The sequence below is a fragment of the Triticum dicoccoides genome, chromosome 2B (genome assembly GCF_002162155.2).
Source record: "Triticum dicoccoides isolate Atlit2015 ecotype Zavitan chromosome 2B, WEW_v2.0, whole genome shotgun sequence".
Lineage (NCBI taxonomy): Eukaryota > Viridiplantae > Streptophyta > Magnoliopsida > Poales > Poaceae > Triticum > Triticum dicoccoides.
In genome coordinates this window covers 588,226,948-588,233,744 of record NC_041383.1, presented here as the reverse complement: position 1 = coordinate 588,233,744, position 6,797 = coordinate 588,226,948, and positions in this window count along the sequence as shown.

The following is a 6,797-nucleotide window of genomic DNA, read 5'->3' as shown; positions in this document are numbered from 1 at the left end:
CTACTTGGCACTTTATTGAAACAAAACTATAAAACATGATTACTACAGTAGCTTAATCATGTGGACACACAAAAATAGTAGGGGTAAATATTGGGTTGTCTCCCAACAAGTGCTTTTCTTTAATGCCTTTCTAGCTAGGCATGGTGATTCCAATGATGCTCACATAAAAGATAAGAATTGAAACACAAAGAGAGCATCATGAAGCATATGACTAACACATTTAAGCCTAACCCACTTCCTATGCATAGGAATTTTATGAGCAAACAACTTATGAGATCAAGAATCAACTAGCATAGGAAAGCAAAACAAGCATAACTTCAAGATTTTCAACACATGGAGAGGAAACTTGATATTATTGTAATTCCTACAAGCATATACTCCTCCCTCATAATAATTTTCAGTAGAATCATGAATGAATTCAACAACATAACTATCACATAAAGCATTATTTTCATGATCTACAAGCATAGAAAATTTACTACTCTCCACATAAGCAAATTTCTTCTCATGAATAGTAGTGGGAGCAAACTCAACAAAATAACTATCATGTGAGGCATAATCCAATTGAAAATTAAAATCATGATGACAAGTTTCATGGTTATTATTATTCTTTATAGCATACAAGTCATCACAATAATCATCATAGATAGAAACTTTGTTCTCATAATCAATTGGAACCTCTTCCGAAATAGTGGATTCATCACTAAATAAAGTCTTGACCTCTCCAAATCCACTTTCATAATTATCACAATAAGATTCAACACCCTCAAAAATAGTGGGATCATTACTTCATAAAGTTGACACTCTTCCAAACCCATTTTCATCAATATAATCATCATAAATAGGAGCCTTTCTTTCATCATAATAAATGTTCTCATCAAAACTTGGGGGACAAAAATATAATCTTCATCAAACATAGCATCTCCAAGCTTGTGGATTTGCATATCATTAGCATCATGGATATTCAAATAATTCACACTAACAAAATTACAATCATGCTCATCATTCAAATATTTAGTGCCAAACATTTTAATGCATTCTTCTTCTAGCACTTGGGCACAATTATCGGAATTCTTATTTTCACGAAAGACATTAAAAAGATGAAGCATATGAGGCACCCTCAATTCCATTTTTCGTAGTTTTATTTTTATAAACTAAACTAGTGATAAAACAAGAAACTAAAAGATTCAATTGCAAGATCTAAAGATATACCTTCAAGCACTCACCTCCCCGGCAACGTCGCCAGAAAAGAGCTTGATGTCTACTACACAACCTTCTTCTTGTAGACGTTGTTGGGCTTCCAAGTGCAGAGGTTTGTAGGACAGTAGCAAATTTCCCTCAAGTGGATGACCTAAGGTTTATCAATTCGTGCGAGGCATAAGATGAAGATGGTCTCTCTGAAACAACCCTGCAACCAAATAACGGAGAGTCTCTTGTGTCCCCAACACATCCAATACAATGGTAAATAGTATAGCTGCACTAGTTTGGCGAAGAGATGGTGATACAAGTGCAATATGGATGGTAGATATAGGTTTTTGTAATCTGAAAATATAAAAACAGCAAGGTATCAAGTGGTAAAAGTGAGCAAGAATGGTATTGGAATGCTTCGAAACAAGGCCTAGGGCTCATACTTTCACTAGTGCAAGTTCTCTCAGCAAGGATTCCATAATTAGATCATATAACAATCCCTCAACATGCAACAAAGAGTCACTCCAAAGTAACTAATAGCGGATAACAAACAAAGAGATTATTGTAGGTTACGAAACCACCTCAAAGTTATTCTTTCCGATCAATCCATTGGGCTATTCATATAAGTGTCACAAACATCCCTAGAGTTCGTAGTAAAATAACACCTTAAGACACAAATCAACCAAAACCCTAATGTCACCTAGATACTCCAATGTCACCACAAGTATCCGCGGGTATGATTATACGATATGCATCACACAATCTCAGATTCATCTATTCAAACCAACACAAAGAACTTCAAAGAGTGCCCCAAAGTTTCTACCGGAGAGACAAGACGAAAACGTGTGCCAACCCCTATGCATAGATTCCCAAGGTCACGAAACCCACAAGTTGATCACCAAAACATACATCAAGTGGATCAATAGAATACCCCATTGTCACCATGGGTATCCCACGCAATACATACATCAAGTGTTCTCAAATCCTTAAAGACTCAATCTGATAAGATAACTTCAAAGCGAAAACTCAATCCATTAAAAGAAAGTAGAGGGGCAGAAACATCAAAAGATCCAACTATAATGGCAGAGCTTGCGATAAATCAAGATCATGCAATATCTAGAACACGAGAGAGAGAGAGAGAGAGATAGATCAAATAGATAGCTAGTGGTACATACCCTCGGCCCTGAGGGTGAACTACTCCCTCCTCGTCATGGAGAGAGCCCGGATGATGAAGATGGCCACCGGTGATGGATCCCCCTCCGACAGGGTGCCAGAACAGGGTCCCGATTGGTTTTTGGTGGCTACAGAGGCTTGCGGTGGAGAAACTCCCAATCTAGATTATTTTCTGGAAGTTTCTATATTTATAGGAGACGTTGGCATTGAGAACAAGTCAGTGGGCCCCGCGGAGAGTCCACGAGGCACAGGGACGCGCCCCAGTGGGGTGGGAGCACCCTCCACCCTCGTGGGGCCCACGGGCCTCCCCTTCGGTAACTCTTCATTCCAGTATTTTTTATATTTTCCAAAAAAAAATCTCCGTTGATTTTCAGCGCATTCCGAGAACTTCTATTTCTGCACAAAAACAACACCATGGTAGTTCTGCTGAAAATAGCGTCAGTCCGGGTTAGTTCTAATCAAATCATACCAAAATCATGTAGAAATATTGTAAACATGGCATGAATACATCAAAAATTATAGATACGTTGGAGACGTATCACGGATGTGCAGCACCCCCTCACGCATCTCAATGGTTTGAGGGTGTTGCAGTACCTCCGCGAGGTAGGGGTTGATGACCTTCTCGAAAAACTTGTCCTTGGGGGCGCTTGAAGACGTCATGGTGGTCTAGATCTGTCAGAAAAACAGCTCGAAACAAAAGCAGAGGATTTTGTCGTGGTACGATTGTCAAAACCTTCGGGAGATTATATAATGAATTTTTACCGACCAAAAGAAGTATCGTGCAAGAAAACAGAGTCTGGAGGGCACACGAGGTGTCCATGAGGCACGGGGTGCACCCAGGGGGGTAAGGCACGCCCTCCACCCTTGTGGATGCCTCGTGTCCCTTTCGGACTACTTCTTATTTTCCTAATTTTTTAAATATTCCAAAACAGAGAAAAATTGTTATTTGAGAAGTTTTGGAGTCGGTTTACTTACCGTACCACATACCTATTACTTTTCGGAGTCTGAAACATTCAGAAAAGTGTCCCTTATGTACTCCTCCGGGGTTACGGTGGCAATAACATTGGTTTCAACATTTATGGTATTACCTGAGATATAATGTTTGATTCTTTGACCGTTCACCACCTTCGGATTTGTGCCTTCGGCGTTGTTGATTTTTGTGGCACAGGAACGATAGACCTCCTCGATAACGTAAGGACCTTCCCATTTAGAGAGAAGTTTTCCTGCAAAAAATCTTAAACGAGAGTTGTATAGCAAAACATAATCACCTACATTAAACTCATGCTTTTGTATCCTTTTGTCAAGCCATCTTTTAACTTTTTGTTTAAACAGTTTGGCATTCTCATAGGCCTGGGTTCTCCATTCATCAAGTGAGCTAATGTCAACTAGTCTCTTCTCACCGGCAAGTTTGAAATCTCAATTGAGATCTTTAATGGCCCAATATGCCTTGTGTTCTAGTTCGAGAGGTAAGTAACATGCTTTTCCATAAACCATTTTATACGGAGACATACCCATAGGATTCTTATATGCGGTTCTATAGGCCCATAATGCATCATCAAGTTTCTTGAACCAATTCTTTCTAGATCTATTAACAGTCTTTTGCAAAACTAATTTAATCTCTCTATTACTCAATTCTACTTGACCACTAGACTATGGATGATATGGAGATGCAATTGTATGATTAACATCATACTTAGCAAGCATTTTACGAAAAGCACCATGAATAAAATGTGAACCATCACCAGTCATTAAGTATCTAGGGACTCCAAACCTCGGAAAATTAACTTCTTTAAGCATCTTAATAGAAGTATTATGATCAGCACTACTAGTTGGAATAGCTTCTACCCACTTAGTAACATAATCAACAACAACTAAAATATGTGTATACCCATTAGAGGAAGGAAAAGTTCCCATATAATCAAAGCCACAAACATCAAATGGTTCAATAACAACTGAATAGTTCATAGGCATTTCTTGACGTCTACTAATATTACCAATTCTTTGGCATTCATCACAAGACAAGACAAACTTACGGGCATCTTTGAAAAGAGTAGGCCAATAAAAACTGGATTGCAATACCTTATGTGCAGTTCTGTCTCCAGCGTGGTGTCCTCCATATGCCTTGGAGTGACACTTGCGTAGGATCTGTTCCTGTTCATGCTAAGGTACACAACATCTAATAACACCATCTACTCCTTCTTTATAAAGGTGTGCGTAATCCCAGAAGTAATGTCTTAAATCATAGAAAAACTTTTTCTTTTGCTGGTATGTGAAACCAGGTGGTATAAATTTAGCAACAATGTAATTAGCATAATCAGCATACCATGGAGCAGTAAGAGAAGCATTTATGATAGCTAATTGTTCATCAGGAAATCTATCATCAATAGGTAGTGGGTCATCAAGAACATTCTCTAACCTAGACAAGTTGTCTGCAACGGGGTTCTGAACTCCCTTTCTATCAATAATATGCAAATCAAATTCTTGTAGCAAGAGGACCCATCTAATAAGTCTACGTTTAGCATCTTTCTTTTCCATAAGGTATTTAAGAGCAGCATGATCAATGTGAACAGTTACTTTGGAATCAACAATATAAGGTCTGAACTTGTCACAAGCAAACACAACTGCTAAAAATTATTTTTCAGTAGTAGCATAATTTCTCTAGGCACTGTCTAGAGTTTCACTAGCATATTGAATAACATTTAATTTCTTATCAACTCTTTGTCCTAGAATAGCACCTACAGCATAATCACTAGCATCACACATGATTTCAAATGGTAAATTCCAATTAGGTGGTTGAACAATAGGTGCAGAAATCAAGGTTTTCATAAGTATTTCAAATGCTTCTACACAATCATCATCAAAGACAAAAGGAACATATTTTTGTAAGAGATTATTCAGAGGCCTAGAAATTTTAGAGAAGCCTTTAATGAACCTCCTATAAAAACAGGCATGACCAAGGAAACTTCTTATACCTTTGATGTCCTTAGGACACTGCATCTTTTCAATAGCGTCAACTTTAGCTTTGTCAACTTCAATACCTCTTTCAGATATTTTATGCCCCAAGACAATACCTTCCTTAACCATCAAGTGGCACTTCTCCCAATTCAATACAAGATTAGTTTCTTCACATCTCTGCAAGACTCGATCAAGATTGCTTAAGCAATCATCAAAAGAAGTTCCATACACGGAGAAATCATCCATGAAAACCTCAACAATCTTTTCACAAAAGTCAGAGAATATAGCAGTCATACATCTTTGAAAGGTAGCAGGTGCATTACATAAACCAAAAGGCATACATCTACAAGCAAAGGTACCGAAAGGGCAAGTAAAAGTGGTCTTATCCTAATCCTCTTCTGACACGGGTATTTGAGAAAAACAGAATAACCATCTAGAAAGGAAAAATGTGTATGTTTGGATAATCTTTCTAGCATTTGATCAATAAAAGGTAAAGGGTAATGATATTTTCTAGTAGCTTTATTTAATTTGCGGAAATCAATTACCATTCTATAACCTGTAACAATTCTTTGTGGGATCAATTCATCTTTATCATTAGGAACAACAGTAATACCTCCCTTCTTAGGGACACAATGGACAAGGCTTACCCACTGACTATCAGCAACAGGATAAATTATACCTGCCTCCAGAAGCTTGAGTATTTCATTTCTTACCACTTCTTTCATCTTAGGATTTAACCATCGTTGATGACAACCAACTGGTTTAGCATCTTTCTCTAGTTTAATTTTGTGCTGGCATAGGGTGGGACTAATTCCCTTAAGATCATCAAGAGTATATCCAATAGCTAGCACAGTGCTTCTTCAAAGTTTTCAATAATTTCTCTTCTTCATGCTCTGAAAGGTTAGCACTAATAATAACAGGATATATCTTCTTTTCATCAAGATAAGCATATTTAAGAGTATCAGGTAATTGTTTAAGCTCAAACACGGGATCACCCTTGGGTGGAGTAGGATCCCCTAGGATTTCAACAGGCAAGTTGTGTTTCAAAATAGGTCCCTGTGTTAAAGAATACTTCATCTATTTCCCTTCTTTCATTCATAAACATATCATTTTCATGGTCTAGCAAATATTGTTCTAAAGGATCATTAGGAGGCACGGCAATAGAAGCAAGACCAATAATTTCATCTTTACTAGGCAATTCTTTATCATGGGGTTGTCTATGAAATTTAGCAAAATTAAAGTCATGAGACATGTCCCCTAAACCAACAGTAACATTATCCTTTTCACAACCTATCTTAGCATTAACAGTATTCAAGAAGGGTCTACCAAATATAATGGGACAAAATTCATCTTGTGGGGAACCAAGAACAAGAAAATCAGTAGGATATTTAATTTTCCCACACAAGACTTCAACATCTCTAACAATCCCAATTGGTGAAATAGTATCTCTATTGGCAAGCTTAATAGTAACATCAATACCT